At 36.0% G+C, this 17637-nt stretch overlaps 1 protein-coding gene across 11 annotated transcripts in view; it reads right to left on the bottom strand.

The window, feature by feature from the left end:
• The window catches only part of TET2 (tet methylcytosine dioxygenase 2), a 136135-nt gene that overhangs the window by 52692 nt on the left and 65806 nt on the right, over window positions 1-17637 (bottom strand). The window contains exon 1 of one of the 11 annotated variants that reach the window (XM_063611118.1): window positions 11929-12665. The exons of the other annotated variants lie outside the window; for them this stretch is intronic. The gene's annotated coding sequence lies outside the window, so the exon portion shown is untranslated. Of the gene's footprint in view, window positions 1-11928; window positions 12666-17637 lie in introns of those variants that run through there. 11 annotated transcript variants of the gene reach the window in all.

Genomic DNA, 17637 nt, shown 5'->3' on the forward strand with positions numbered 1-17637 from the left:
GTCTTTAAATCTTATTTCAGGAAATTTAAACTAATAAACTGCCATTTTAGAAGGAGAAAAAGGCAATATTTTCTTTTACTTTAATATGTGCGAAATCACACTTTTTATATATACATATCCTGGAATATTATGATCCAGTAACCCACTTGCACAGTACTCTTTCAAGCTCTTAGTACTTGCATACTGATGTTGATAAAGTATTATTTTGTTTAATAGAAGGAAATGAGACCTATGCACTTTGCTCATTGTAGAAATACTGGAAAAGCTTTCATGCTGTAGTTTTTATGGGGTCACTTACACAGTGTTTTCAAGCTTGCATAAAAAGCCTACATAAAGTCAATAATTTTTGCATAAGATAAAAAAAACTTCAAAGATGAATTTTTGTAGATATTTACCTGCTATTCACCTGCTATTCAGTGAAAGTAGTTAATGAATTTTTCTTTACGAATTTAAGTGATTGCAAAGAAAACTTTTTCAAAGTTAAACTGTTTTTCAGATAAATATAAATTTTTGCTATAGAGATCATTTGTGTGATTTTTGCTTCTCAGAGACTAAGAACAAAAGTATAATTTTAATTCATATCTGCTCTTATAAATGACTCATTGGAAATATTTTGAATTATTATGATTGATTTTTTTAGTTGAAATTAAACATCCTTCTATTTTTTCTTACACCAGAGAACACAAAATTAATATGGTATACAATATTAATCAAGATACTGTTCTATTATGCAACTAAATATTCAAACACTTTGCTATTGAAGGTCTACACATTGTAATTCACTGTATGCAAAAGCGTCCATGCCAAATAAGATTCTACCTATAAAAATCATTCCCTAGATGGAAACAATTCTTATTTTAGAATGAGAAGCAACTTTACAAGAGGATGACAATGTCTTTCCTAAGAGGATGATGGCCAATCAAAATTAAGGCCTTTTTTTGGGTTATTAAACTGGTTACGAAGTTTATATACAAGAACAGAGACAGAAGAACCTTTGGGAAAACCTGGAGTGACTAATTGTTTACCCAGGGATGATTTTCATAATGTCAATACTTCACTCATTGCATTTAGTTAAAATTTAAGAATGAATACAGTTTTTAACATATTCCTCAGGAGATGCTCTTATGGGTTATAGCTGGTATCATGTTATCAACCTACAGCTCATGCAATTCCTGAAAATTTCACAATGTGCTCTTGAGAACTGGTTCTAAGCACTGTTAGAGCTACCAAAATATTAAAAAATTATATTACTCTTTTTTCCTCCTTTTGAAAAAATGAAACTTCCCTGAGATCAAATACATGCCATATTATTTTGGCATCTTTATTTCCAGAATTCTGGACAAAGAGCTCTTGCTTCTAGAATGACTAAATAGCATTTTAACCTTTTGAAAGGTGTGTTAGGCTGTTCTTGAGTTGCTATAAAGAAATAGCTGTCTGGGTAATTTATAAGAAAATAGGTTTAATTGGCTCATGGTTCTGCAGGCTGTATAGGAGGCATAGCACTGGCATCTGCTTTGGGTGAGGCCTTACAAAACTTAGAATCATGGCAGAAAGCAAAAGGGGAGCAGGCATCTAACATGGCGGGAGTGGGAGCAAGAGAGAGAGGAAGAGAGAGGAAGAGGGAGGAAAGGAGAGAGGGAGGGAAGGAGACAGGGAGGGGGACGTGCCACACACCCTTAACCAGATCTCTTGAGAACTCACTATCAGGAGGACAGCACCATGCCGTGAGGGATCTGCCCCAATAATCCAAACACTTCCCAGCAGGCCCCCACCTCCAACACTGGGGATTATATTTCAACAGGAGATTTAGAGGAGCCAACAACCAAACCATATCACAAGGCTAAGAAATTTTAAGGTGACACTCAAATATGAGTAATAATATGTAACAATGGTCCTAACAATGTATAAACATTTCAGAGTAGCAGCAAGGATCTAGTACCATTTTCTCATTTTAAAGATGTGAAAACTGAGGAATCTGCCCATGGTGAAGCATCAAAACAGAGGCTCCCACAGGGGCTAGGCCTAAGCACTCTGGCAGCTCTCTGAAGCTCTTCCCATCACATAATACTAAGACAAGTGCATAATTAAAGCAGTAAGTTTTGTTATTAAATTCACATTTAGCCAACAATTTAAGCTTTTTTTTTAAGGTTTAGGATTAAAAAACAAAGTATTTTGGTTACATATCTGTAGGTCTGTAATTATTAAGATGATTAAGGGCATTTTGCATGTCTTTTGCCAACAAATCATTTCTTTATGTGGTTTGGGATAGGACAAAAAAAAAAAACGTAAACTTTTAGGACATGGAATTTGAAGCTGCCACAGAGTTATTCTGATCCCTCCTTTGCCACCTTCCCAGATTATCTTTACAATGCTGGACTGCTGATGATTTTTCTCTAGAATATTTGAGGATGATTTATGAATCTCCCCTGGTAATGTCACTCAGAGAACTGGAGCTCAAGACACATTAGTTCATTTATTTTTTCAGTCTGCCGCACTGAGTTGAATCCTCACTCAGTGCAGTTGCCATGGCATGGAGCTAACACAAAGGTGCATACATCCTCTACTGCCCTGAACTGTGGTTATGTTGAGGCAATGAGACTACTGAAGTGCCATGGGAATACAGGAGACGGGAAGAGTAGAGCTCTTGTCCCTGTCAATGTGGGCATATCAGCCACCCAAGTCACTCTTGTAAAATTTAACTTCATTTCTTCTTGCCGCAGTATGAGAGAAAAACACTAAGTCAAAGGTAAAAGGCTGACAACGAATATTCATTAAAGCTACCTACAACATTACTGAGGGAGGAGAACCAGTGACCTAAGTAGAAATGTGCATCAGTAGTCAGCAAGTACAGAGAACACCACATAAAAAACTCATAGAGTGCAATTTCAAAAAAACTAGTAAGACAGCAAATAAGTTGTGGAAGCTCTTCTGATTATTGAACCCTTAACCTAAGAAAATACATGGCATGTTTATCTGCTTCACTATAAACTTATCTTTGCTTATCAAAATATAACATATAGCCCATTACTCAAACTACACACACACACACACACACACACACACACACGATTTTTTACTATATGGTGCAGCATGAGATTTCTTCATAGGTTTATCAAAAAGGCAACAAAGTGAATTAAACTTTAAGAATGAACAAAATATAATGCTAAAGTTATAAGAACTTTGGTTTTTTTAAGTCTAAAAAGGCAGTTTTAGAAATTATCATTTGCCTAAATGACAGATTAATTAAATCACAATTTTAAAAGGTTATAATTTAGATCCCACTAGTCATATTATGTATGTCTATCCTTTTATTCCAATAATCTAATGTTCTTTGTAATGCATGGACTTCCAAGGAACCAAAAAGAATATTTCTATTTACTATAAATACCACCATTTTTTTCAGAAATTCTAAAGGTCAAATTATAACCAGGCAATTTAACATAAATAGAAACATGCAACAATTATATGGCCACTCAATAATTTCAGCTAATGCCCCAGAATAAATTTTCATAAGCTACGAGACAGAGAGAGAGAGAGAGAGAGAGAGACAGAGAGAGAGAGAGACTGGCTGATATGTCAATTATGTTAACCTTTATCTTCTATGTCAGAGGCATGTATTAATGAAGCATGTTTATCTCAGTTGAAAATACTGGCCTTTTGACTACTAGCTAACATTTTGGTTTCCTAAGACCAAAACAGGTTTTAGCCACAGCAGTTTTCCTTTGATTTTGTTCCTTCTCCCGCCTCTCTGAAAATAATTTATTATAAATTCAAGTTGCATTGGCAGCATCTGTGAAACAATTACTGCATCTAGGACTGACTCTGCAGTCTAATCCATCATAATTATGACAGGTCTCTTTGAAGATGCTATGATGCATGACTTAAAAATAGCACATTAGTGTGCAAATGGATCAGCATCTCATTTCACCAATATGCATTTAGGATTGTAATTTTGCTCCATACCATTTGACTCTTCAGATTTCTCAAGAATGGTAGCTGTATCTCTCACCACATAAAAGCTGTAGATATGCTCAAATTTGTGAAGAGGGCTTGATTTTGCTTTTGTTTTATTTTTTTGGTTTATTGATTTTCTAGGTGGGGGTTATCTTTTATTGCTCTAAGAGAAAAAATACACATCATTTAAATTTTATGCCAGCTTTTTTTCAAGGAGACAAAAGAGTCAATTTATAGATTTGTATAGTTGCCATACTGTAAGGTAGTAAATTATTTTTTTCCATAAAAAAAGTTTTGCATGTCCTAATACTACAAGTATATATAAATTACTCTACCATCATGAATCCTGTTTATTTATACATTCAGATTACTGAGGGTAAATACCTCAAACTGCTTACTTATGGGAACTGTATCTGCTAAAGGCACTGTGTTTCAGGATCAAACTTACGGGAATCACTGTATATCTCTCTGTCACTTCCACTGACAGGCTTTACCTCTATTCGTAATTCAGGGTGCTAGGAATTAAATGTTTATTGACATGGAAAACACTGAGTAAAGATGACGTATACAGCCACACCTCCTGCATAGATGGCACTATTCTCCAAAACTATTTTGGATTCTTCCTATCAACATGAGACATAGCTTGTGTCAATTATACACTTATTTCAAGATGTGTGCAATGCAATGGACTTCACTATTGTCTACTAAATTTCCCTCTGGATAGTGTTCTAAAATCCTGAGCAAAATATTAGTTTAAATTCTTATCTTCTGTATCTATTAAGTTCTCTCCATTTCGTTTGACTTTAAAATTACTATGTAATATTGGTATGGTTGCCAAGTCTCACTCTTGAGGTAAAGAAAGTGTTTTTTTATAGGGCATTTCTTATAAAATTAAAAACTATTCTTCATTAAAGTTAACACTATTTAATATTTAAATATTAAAGCCAAAATTTTAAAAACATAATCCAAAACATATATTTTTCAACAGCAAAATTAGTGTACCCAAGCTACATGTTAGACCTGGAATATAATGTTTCCTATATGGATTAAGTATGGAGAATATAAGGTGAATTAATATTTTTAAGGCAAAGCTAACTTTTTATTTCTCATTCTGTAAGAACTTTCTATCTTAATATTTAAAAATCTATGAAGATGTACTTCACATCTCTTGAAAAAGGACTGCTGAACACACAAATATGTCAAAGTCCTCAGAGAAAGTTCTTCCATTTCTGAAAAGGTGTTAATTGGACAAGTAGCTGCACATATATATACAGCGTGTGCACTGCTCCGAATCTAAATCACGTGCATAGGAGGCTTTGTCAAGTTTTTCATAATCCTCAGTAGGGACTATTTAATTCTCATGTTTAAAGTTTTAAAATGTGTTTCTTAAAATGGCAGTATAAACAAAATTTAATAATGTATATATTATTTGAGGGAGAAAAATTCAGAGGAATGCCATTGAAGATGAGAGGCAGATTAACTCGGAGATGGAGATCTGCATTTAAGATCTGGAGACACCTGTCAGTTTGGTATAAATCTGCTTTCAGTTTGCAACCCAAGTTAACCAACCAGTTTCTCATTTGTAAAATGGGCATGATCTTTTGTCAGTTCTCTGTTACCCACGTATTTGTTAATCCTGGAATTGTTCCTTGAATTTGGGCTTATTCCTGGCCTTTCTCCAAGTCTCACCAAACTAGTGTGTACTGAAGGAAACAATAATAATAATAATAATAAAGATAAACATAATTAGAAATGTAACATGTCACAAATATTGTTTCTCATAAATTATTTTAAAAATCTATATTTTTCCATTTCAGTTGACTCCCATTATTAGAATGGATCATTGTGAGCTGGCTGTCCTTACTGGAACACTGTCTAGGATACATTTACATTATCCAATGCTTGAAGCTTTCAATTAAATAAAAGTGTACTTAGAAAAATTGCAGAAGTTGTTTAGGCTTGGTCATGCTCTAAGAATCTGTCCAGGGTAAGGATGCTCCAGCAGAAAGAGACTGTGGGGTGGACTCAGCAGGCAAAGCTGAAGTAGCTATGGTGATAGAAGAGATAGGGACAGATCTCTCCTATCAGGGTACTGTGCAGTGAGAGCCCTTGTAGGCCTCTCTAAAGAACGCTCCATGTGTGTCAAGAGAGCCAGTATTTGGATGCCTGCCTCATAGAGGGCGTCCAATAGCCAGTCAATGCCAGGCAGAAAAATAGCAACATCCAAAGTCCTCCAGTCTCGTTCAGGTGCTTAAGGAGCCCTGAGCTCCTTTTCATCCTTCCTCAGTCCTGCCCAATCTCCAAGGCACTGGTGCTCAAGGTAGAGGGGTAGGGGAGGTATCAGGATTGAGGCTCCCCTACTTTCAACGCCAAGGGTTGAAGCCAGTGTTTAAGTTTGTGCTGGGAGAAGAACACTGACTCAGGCTTGAGTTGGGAGTTTTAAAATGAATAGGACTGAGTTTGAAAGACTAAAATAAAATTGTTCTAATAACCAAAAGGTGCTGTAAAAATTATGTTATCTGGTCAAGAAGACACCAATGGCTGAATGGGGTGAAGGAGACTATAATAGTATATTTGAGGGGCAACTGTAGAAAAAAACTACTTTCATTTTTATATACTGAGGTATGATTTTTCCCATAGAACCATTACATAAGGCCAACAAATGGGTTCTAATAATATATAAGAACCTTATGTGATTTCTAGGAGGGTCATAATCCTTCAGTGTAGTTATATAATGACACTGGTAGAGTTATAAAAATAATCTGTCAAGGTATTCATTCTTTCATGCAACATATATTTATATTGAACATATTCTACATGTCAGGCACTCTAGTAGTCACCAGTAATACACCACTGAACAAAAGAGATAAATACTCCTGTCTTCTTGGACCTGATATTCTAACGAGAAGAAGAACAATAAACACAACAAGAAAGTAAATTATGTGGTGTGGTAAGAAAATGTTGAGTGCTAAGGGAAAAACAAAGAAATAATAGGGCGGCTAACGGGGAATCAAGAGTATCGGGGAGTGGTTGCTCTATTAAATACTATATAGTGAGAGTAAATCTCATTAAGATAGTGAGATCTGAACAAAGTCTTAAAGTCGAGTTATATAATAAACATCTAATTCACCAAGATGATCTTAATCAATGCATAATTCTTCATTGTTTGACACATTGTCTCATATCTTCAGCCCTAAAATCAAGAATGGCAAAACAAAAAACAAACAAAACCCCACAAAGCTATCAAAAGGTAGAAATTAACTATATTAGAGTCGGTCAACTAAATAGTCACATCCCCAGGGGGCTCTACAATATTAATGTGAAACAAACATGACATACCTAGCATTTTATTTAAAAACTCTGTACCAGGAATCCTTGCAACACAGGCATTTTGGCAATTATGCACTGTACTGTATCCCTAAAATCTGCTCCTTCTCAAAAATATTTTGTTCCCTACCATTGCCTCAAAAGGCATGCCATCTATGTTTTGGAGAAGTTTTGTACAGACTTGAACAAATTCGTTTTCATATTGATCTAGTCTTAATCAACTGGTTATCATAACAATCTGGTCATTTTTATTCTTCCTATTTTGGAACAACTAGCAATGATCATGTTTTAGTTAATTTGTAGGATATTACAGTTATTTTTGAGAGTAAGATGAAGATCTTCTTAAAGATTAATAATGGAGATGCCATTAAACCAACTGCACATCCATGAGCTATCAATTTAAGAAATTTCAATATGTACCAGTTCTAATGAAAAGCTGCCAACATTATTTCATAATATAAACAAAATAATTTCAGTCCATCAGAAGAAAGAGTAAAAGAAATTCTCTCGTGGGTTAAATATTAGGAAAATGACAAATTTCAACTATACAGATGCTTTAAAAGAGTATCATATAACCATATGTTCATCAGAAAAATACATTAATGTTCCCATACATGATGAAGATTACTCTAATTTTCTTTGATCTGAAAAACTCTGATAAATAGGTTAAGATCACCTAAAATTACACAGCATGTTTTAGATTATCAAAATAGTAATAGACTATATATACAATATATACATATATATTTTTTTTCATTACAAAAGGTTCTTCTGGAAACATAATTTATGGGATCCAGAAGTTGCATAAAATATGGTCTCTGTCTTTAAGAATCTTTAATTATTTAATTGAGAAGACAAGACATATACCTACAGGACATAGACACAGTCAGAACAAGAATGCTGAGTTTTGGTTCTAAATGTGGGTTTGTGAGCAGGTCATAACTACCCCACATCTCAATTTTTAAAAATGTATAATGTAATATGAGGGGAATGAACATGATTACATGTAAGGTCATCTTGTGTTCTAAAATGCTATGATTCTCTAAAACTGGCAATGATAAATATCTACTGGGGCTTCAATTAAATAAGTCATCACGAAGACCACTTTCAGTTTGAAGGGTATAATTTTTACCTTATTTAACACATAAGTAAACAGAAGCTAAAAGAACAAAGTGGCATGGCATAGCCTATATGAGGAAAAAGTAGATATAAAATGCAGCCTTGTCCAACTTCTGAGCCAAACTATGAATAGATGGAGATGATCTGTTCAGGACAAAGAGGTAGATTTGGTGCTCCTTATCAGTACTGTCCTTGGAAAAGAAACACTGGATTGGCCAATATGATCACATCACTAGGAACACAAATTCTTCTATGGGGCAGGATGATTAAAAAGCTTTCTTCATTGAGGTCTAGATAATAAGTATTCCTAAGACTCTTCATCTTCAAGAATCATTGGGTGCCCTTAAAGCAAGTACCCTGGACAGTGGACATAAATAATATTTTGAAAATTAAAAATGGGAATTCCTGATTATTAATTGATAAACTTACAATTTTGTTTAAACATCAATCTCATGTGAGTTTAATTAAAACAACTCAATTTCCTTCACTCCAATCAACTCTGTAGGAGAGATAAAATTGGGCTTCTGAATTTTTAACATTAAGAAGCAGGTCCTAGGCAATGGTGTTCACCCTAAAATGATGTCTTCTTGATGTCTCTATCATGTCTCTTTATAAGTGCAGTATTAATAAACTAGAGATGTGTCCTAATGTGTAGGTACCTGAACACACAGGTATACCAACACCACTGAAACAGATTCTTATCATATGTGATACCTATCTATGGGACACTGGTTCTTTGGGATATTAATGTGTAATTTTAAAAAAGGAGGACCAGCCTGAAAAAGAATAAAGTTCTGTGCTCAAGTAAGAAAACTTATTTTTTTTCTAATTTAAAACTTTCTTTAATGCATGGCCTCAAAGTCTTTAATATGATGATGGGATGTCTGGAAAGGTGCTGTGTGGCATTTCCTGGACATAATGAAATACAGGATCATTGTTTATGGAGCACCCTGAAAAAAACAGTATTTCCATGGAATAGCATACTTTGGAAAACCCTAATTCAGATGTAGTATATGATATCTTATGTAATTTTAATCTGTGCATAGATCTTGAGGCACTGATGAGAAACTGTGGACTAGGAGAGTATAAATTCATATAACCACTCAAATGTAGAGTTCTGAGTTCATTTTCAAGAACAAAGGACACATACCTATGCAAGTTTTTAGCTTCAAATTTAACTTGTAAAAACTAAACTATCTTCTTCCAGTTATATTGCTGTTCTAATTATTCACGCTCTTCACCTGTACTTTGCCCAAATACAAAATCATAACTTTTTTTTTTCACCATGAGCTAAACAGACCATCCAAGTTATGCCTTTGAAATGAAGAGAAAGGTCTGTTCATAGGATATAATTTGGTTGATTGTTATTTTAGTGTTGCATAGTGCTGACATATATCTTCATAGGGAATGCAGGGAGGGGCAAGAACAAAGAAAGAACACACAAAAAAATTGTAAACTCACAAAATCTAAACATTCAGGACAAACAAAAAATATACTTCCATGTATGAATTGAAAATAACATTTGAATTCAAAATAAGACTTAACTACCTGCAAAGAAATTTCCATATAACTTTAGCATTACCTAGGAAATATCATAAATTCACATCACGCTGTATGATGCATTTAAGATTGATGTGACCAACAGTTTGTCCAAGAGACTTAGCTATACATCTGCTATCATGATTATAACTAAATCCAATAAAAGATGAATTAGCTTTTTGTTTGAAAACAGCTTCAAATTAATTAGTGAATGATCCAAGTTTATGGCATTTTTCATAGAACAAAAACAGGATTCTAGAGGAAAACATCTAGGAAATATCATATAAATGTTCTGCTTTAACCTGTGGCAAATCATTACTTTTAAAGTTTATACTAGAATATAACATATACATGTAAATCAGAAGCAATAAACACTTCAAATATCACCAACAACCTAAAATAAGTCCACCAGCTAAGATAAGCACTGAATTACCATGAAGAAAAAGAACATTTCAGATTAACTCACAAAGATTATAGAACTGTTATTACCAGAAGCACCAACAATTCCATGAAAGAACTTTGATTAAAATTCAAAGCAATATTTTAACTCTCCTCCCCCCGACCTGTTTCAAAGAAGTACAATGAAATAAACATGTATAAAACATTACTTTTGTTTTAGTCAGCGTGGCTTTAAAAATACTCATTTGCACTCTATCTCTCCTCTTCTACCTCCCCCAGAAATACTAGCCAAACTCCAAGTATACTAGCTCTAATATTCACAGTATGGGAATGTTTTACATTGTCTTCTAAAGACCCACAGTTAGTAATCAAGATCATAAAATATTCTGAAGCTGAATTAACTTTATTTAAGGGGAGAACAAAGAGTAGAAGGAAATGGTGGTTGGTCTCTTAACAGAAAAGGTACTTTAGTCACACATGGAGAAAATAGAACTCTGAATTGTCAGACATGTCTCTTCAAAGGTATTGACTTACAGTTAAAATGTTACTCAGGCCAACCATTTATGGTATTGTATAAAAATTCTACACTGCTCTGCTAAAAAAGGTTATGGTTTAGAACCCCAGAAATGAGTTGGCATTCTGGTTGAAATCAAAGCAAACTCCTTCCCATGTTTCAATGTTCTCTTTGTGGTAAGATGTAGCATGAAGAGATGGTAAAATCACTGCAGATAAGGGGAAAAAGAAAAAAAAAAACTGGCTGATCTCATCTGTACTGCAGTTATTACTTTGAGATGATGCTGAAGATTGCATTATTGAAGCAGTGCTGGGAAATGTTGTATTCCTTTCTGTTTCTTTTTTCAAAATACTTTCAAAACTCTAAATCTTTTCTCAGAGGCATTTCTAACTCTGGAAGCCCACACAGCTACCAATCTTATAAACATTTAAAAGTATTTCATCTCTAATTTAAATTTTAAATAAAATTATAATGTGCTGTATAATAATTCAGGCTTTTTGGTAATAAATGTAAGTCAAATGTCACAAAGTTTAAAAAGCTCTTTCATTAATTTTCTAGAACATTATTTCCTGGTCTGACAAGTGATTGTAAGATGTTATTACAGAGAGACACTGAAATAACCTATACTTTTTAGTTTATAAACTATTCAGTTGAAGAAAATTAGATTTTATAAAAAGGTCTCATGTAGCATTTTCTGGAAAAAAGCATCATATTCTTATCACTGCCTATGGCTGTGTAGGAAAAAACCTCTCCAAAATGCATTTTTCCTCTGCTCTCACATCACAACAATATTCAAAACTGAAAACTTCTCTTTTGTGACCAAATGTGTGAGGGTTTCTCCCCAACACTAAGCAGCAGACACTAGCTGGGTGTCCTCCAATTTAATTCCCGGAGACAGTGTCAGACCCCGTAGATTAAACGCTCAGTCCCCAAGATGCCCCTGCCACAGACACAAGTCACAAATCCAAGCCTCCAGAACTTCTGACCAACCAGCTTCGAGTTGGGGTTCCCACAACACCCTCCTTGGGTTCAATACATTTGCTCAAGCAGCTCACATAACTCAAGAAAACACTTACTTATATTTGCTGGTTTATCAAAGGATACAGATGAAGAGATGCTTAGGGTGAAGTATATGGAAAGTGTACGGAGCTTCTAAGTCCTCCCTGGATGAGCCACCTTCCAGGAACCTCCACTGGTTCAGCTATCCAGAAGCTCCCCAAACTCAGTCCTCCTGGGTTTTTATGGAGGCTTCATGATCATCAGCATTCCTTTCCCCAGTGCAAAGGGTGGGACCTTCTCTGGGGTTTTAAGACTCAAAATCAGAAGGGTGGGGAAGATCAGAATCTCCCTCAGGGTTGGGTGTGGTGGTTTGAGCCAAGGTGGGTGGATCACTTGAGCCCAGGAGCTGGAGGCCAGGCTGGGCAACATGGCGAAACCTCTCTACAAAAAAAAAAAAAAAAAATGCCAGGTGTGGTGGCATGTGCCTATAGTCCCAGGTACTTGGGAGGCTGAGATGGGAGGATTGCTTGAACCTAGGAGGTTGAGGCTGCAGTGAGCTATGATCATGCCACTGCACTCCAGCCTGGGTGACACAGGGAAGTCTTGTCTCAAAAAAAAAAAAAAAAAAAAAAATCTCCCTCGGAGGGGTGGGCAAGTGAAAGGAGGGCAGGAGAGATTCTGTTTTCTAAGGCCTGCCCCGAGGCCCAACACACCCCACATTCTAACAAAAGACTGTAAAAAGGGATATTGGAGCTATGAACCAGAAACCATGGACAAAAACCAATATATATCATAACACGACAATGGCAAACTTTTGTCCTAGCACTTTGTGAGGCCAAGGCAGGTGGATTACTTGAGGCCAGGAGTTTGAGACCAGCCTGGCCAACATGGTGAAACCTTGTTTTACTAAAAATTAGCCAGGCATGGTGGTATGGGCCTGTAGTCCCAGCTATTCAGGAGTCTGAGACAGGAGAATCACTTGAACCCAGCAGCACAGGTTGCAGTGAGCAGAGATTGCACCACTGTACTCCACCCTGGGTGACAGAGGGAGACTCTGCCTCAAAAAAACGTAGTTCAACTCATTACTTATTGAGCCTGTGAGCTGAGTACTGTACCAGGTGCCATGGGAAACAGAATGACAATTGGTCATAGTCCTCTCTGAGAGCTTTTATCTAATTTAGAAGCAGATCATAGAGTTATAATAAAATAAATGCCATCAGACATGCAACTATGGGGACTCATAGGAAGGTGGGTCATCCAAATGAACGGCTTTTGGTAGTGTGCTTTAAGAATTTTTAGAATTTCTTCACTTGCAGTGAAAGAAGAACATCCTAGGTAAAGGGAAATGCTTGAGAAAATTTGTAGAAAGACTTAAAACACAGAAAAATATCTTAAAATAGCAGGAAGTCCATTTGGTCAAGCATAGGTATATGTAACATCTTACAATGAGAAGAGTACAGATGTGGTAGAAATTAGTGTGTCATTTTGAATAAGGCTATTTGTGATGATCATTACAAGCTTTGAAGTATAATCCTGTAAGTTTCAAACTCAACTTGATTAAAATTGGCTAAAGAAATTTTAGTATGCTTCCTCTCAATTTTTCCTCTTCTGCATATTTGAAAAGATGTGAATTTTCCCAAATTCTGCCTTTATGACTTAGAATAACAAAAGAACTATACTGACATGTCAAACTTCAGCAGGTTATATCATTATGCTTATAAATATTGAGTTACAGCCCTAGAAAATAGTCACTATTAGCTATTTCATAATGCACCTGTATATTTCTATGTCAGAAAAAGAATTGAGGAGTTAAGATTTAAACTCAAGCTTGTAAAACTAGTTTATGCACTTAAAAAGAAGTAGATGAGCAGATGTATTTGTAAAATAAAACTCCAATGGAGTCTTTTGGTGGGTGGGTGGGGGAATGGGGAAAATTAAATTTTTTTTTTCCTCTGAGACAGATTCTCACTCTGTCGCCCAGGCTAGAGTGCAGTGGCACGATCTCAGCTCACTGCAACTTCTGCCTCCTGGGTTCGAGTGATTCTCCTGCCTCAGCCTTCCAAGTATCTGGGACTACAGGCACGTGCCACCATGCCTGGCTAATTTTTGTATTTTTAGTAGAGACGGTGTATCACCATGTTGGCCAGGCTGGTTTTGAACTCCTGACTTCAGGTGATCCACCCGCCTCAGCCTCCCAAAGTGCTGGGATTACAGGCATGAGCTACCGCACCTGGCTGGAAATAATATTTTTTAATCATGAAAAAAATAGAAAATTAAAAGAGACTAATAACATTAATTCATTTTTTAATTTCACTTAAACCAGAAAGGACAGTCCTAGAAAATATAGACCAGCTATACACAATTTGAAAATTCTGGGACTCTCAAATTTGACTTAGTATGCATAAATGATTTTATTCTAGTTTAAAGTGTGTATATATGTGTGTATATACACAAATAAAGGCAAATACAGGTGAATAATCTATTATGACTCTGTTAAGTTGCCAGTCATTATATGTAAATATTATTGACTACATTAAAAACAAATCAACACCTGAAACTAACATGAGCTTATTATTTTATTAGTTGGGTTTCCGTAATTAAATGTAATGTTCTGAAAGTCTGCTGGACCTCAATCTGAAAAGTACACTGGGTAATCTTTATAGATCATTTGGCAAAGCAGAACATTAAGAAGATAAAGAGGAGGTATTCATTACAACTGTGAGTAACCTGGACTTCTCAACCATCTGACTAGATGAAAACTTCATGGCTTGAACATTTGGAATTTCTCATGTTTCAGGACAGATAAAGTGCTGACATGGGAAGAGTTACTTTATCCTCAAACTCAATTTGCCTTGAAGCCACCAAAGGAATAATCAAGGTAAGAGTATCTGTTTCTATTGTTACTCTGCTTATTCACACCTCATTCCAACATATGCAGGGTGAATATGAGGTGTCCATAAGGAATCTCAATGACTTAAGTTGCAGTAAGTAGTCTTTGTAGTCAGATAGATCTCCATTTAAATCCATATTCTTCTGTTTACTGTGTGATCCTGATGGAGCCTTTGTTTTTTAATCTAGTGACAACGTTAACACTAAAAGGATTAAATGAGAAGTATTAAATGAGATATGTGAAAGACAAATGGGATGACTCTCTATTCCCCAAACAGACATGCATCTTCTGCCTCTATGCCTCTGTGCCTCCATTTACTCCTTCATACAGAATTTCCCTATCTTTCACAGCTCAATTAAAAATTCACCTCCACCTTACAGCCTTTCTTGTTCTCTTTCAGCCAGCTGCAGTGCCCTCTTCTGAACCATCCTTTCATTTAGATCTGTGTTAGGACACTCTCACTTTAGTGACACCTTGTTCTTAGTTTTCCTCTCTCTCATTGCTCCTTCTTTTTTTTTTTTTTTTTTTTTATTATACTTTAGGGTTTTAGGGTACATGTGCACAATGTGCAGGTTTGTTACATATGTATCCATGTGCCATGTTGATTTCCTGCACCCATTAACTCGTCATTTAGCATTAGGTGTATCTCCTAATGCTGTCCCTCCCCCCTCCCCCCACCCCACAACAGTCCCCGGAGTGTGATGTTCCCCTTCCTGTGTCCATGAGTTCTCATTGTTCAATTCCCACCTATGAGTGAGAACATGCGGTGTTTGGTTTTTTGTCCTTGCGATAGTTTACTGAGAATGATGTTTTCCAGTTTCATCCATGTCCCTACAAAGGACACGAACTCATCATTTTTTATGGCTGCATAGTATTCCATGGTGTATATGTGCCACATTTTCTTAATCCAGTCTATCGTTGGACATTTGGGTTGGTTCCAACTCTTTGCTATTGTGAATAGTGCCGCAATAAACATACGTGTGTATGTGTCTTTATAGCAGCATGATTTATAGTCCTTTGGGTATATACCCAGTAATGGGATGGCTGGGTCAAATGGTATTTCTAGTTCTAGATCCCTGAGGAATCTCCACACTGACTTCCACAATGGTTGAACTAGTTTACAGTCCCACCAACAGTGTAAAAGTGTTCCTATTTCTCCACATCCTCTCCAGCACCTGTTGTTTCCTGATTTTTTAATGATGGCCATTCTAACTGGTGTGAGATGGTATCAAGAAAAAAACAAACAACCCCATCAAAAAGTGGGCAGAGGACATGAACAGACACTTCTCAAAAGAAGACATTTATGCAGCCAAAAAACACATGAAGAAATGCTCCTCATCACTGGCCATCAGAGAAATGCAAATCATTGCTCCTTCTTAATGGCCCTCATCTGCCTTGGCTTATTCCCTAAATGCTGGTCACCTCAGGGAGCTGGACTGGACCCTCTTATCTTCAACATTCTTTGATCTATGTATTTATTTATCTTTAACATATTGTTCTGGGTTCTAGGGATGTAGGGGTGAACAAGATAGTCTGGACTCCTTCATCAGTGAAGTTTATCTAGACAAACAAGTAGCCAAATAAACAAACAATTTCAGACTGATAAATGCTATGAGGGAAATAAATCTGAGTGATGAGATAAAGAGGACTAAAACAGGACTATTTAGAAACAGCAGGTAAGGAAAGACTCTCTTGATTTGTTGATATCTATCTGAACCGAATGAAAAAGCCAATGATAGAATGACCTGGAAGAATGATCCAGCTAGAGGGAACAAAAGTACAAAAGGCACTGAAGCATAAATTAGCATGATATAGCTGAGGAGAAGACGCACTGGTCTAGTTAGTTCTCAGTGAACAAGAGGAGTGTTTTGAGATGAGGTTAGAAGTATGTACAGGCCATGGAGGGGTAAAGTGTTAAGATTATTATTTAAACCCAGTGGGAAGCCATAGGTGCATTATATATAAAGCAGTGACATGAACTGATTTGGACCTTTAAAAGATCACTCTGGTAGCTGTATAGACAATGAATTAAAAGTATAAAACATAGATGCATGAAGTTTAGAGACTGCAGTAATCCAACAGAAAGGATATAATGTCCTGAACTAGAGAATAGCAGTGGCAGAGAAATGGATAAATTTAGGACACATTTTGGAGGCAGAAACAGAACAACTTGGTAATGGATTAGATGTGAGAAAGCACATGAAAGAAACGAAAGCAAGATAACGCCCAGAGTTTTGTTTTGAGCTAAAAGGTTGATGATGGTGCTATTTGTTAGGATGGGTAAATGGGAATAATATGACTGACAGAAAAATTAAGGTTTCTATTTCGAACAAGCTCAGTTTGAGATGTACATTATCATTAAAGTGGGTATATTAGGCAGGCAGTTGAGTGTACAAGTCAGGAAATCAGTAAGGGGTTTAAGCTGGAGATAACTGTGAACTGTGTTAACTTACCAATGGTATTCAATGCCCCATGACTAGATAAGATCATCCCAAGTAAGAGTACAGTTGGAGAAGCCAGCCTGAGATTGGGGCCTTAAAAACACTAGAATTTTGAGATTGTAAAGAGAATGAAAAGTCAACAAGGTGACCCAAGAGATGGCCAGGAAGATATTGAGATAACAATTTACTGAATGACCTATTTTATTCCCATAACTCAAGTAGCAATTCAATCTCAGATCTGTACTTCTAACCTTCAGCAGAGTTCATAATTTGGATTTTCAATCGTCTCCTAGTCATCTGTACCTGTATGTCCCATAGGCACTTCCAACTCTACTTATCCAAAATGGAATTCATACTTTCACTCCAAATCTGTCATCTACATTCCCCATCAGTGTGAGGGGTACTATCTTCCACCCAGTTACTTAAGAAGAAACCATGGATGTTTAATTCTTCCT

The sequence above is a fragment of the Symphalangus syndactylus genome, chromosome 10 (genome assembly GCF_028878055.3).
Source record: "Symphalangus syndactylus isolate Jambi chromosome 10, NHGRI_mSymSyn1-v2.1_pri, whole genome shotgun sequence".
NCBI lineage: Eukaryota > Metazoa > Chordata > Mammalia > Primates > Hylobatidae > Symphalangus > Symphalangus syndactylus.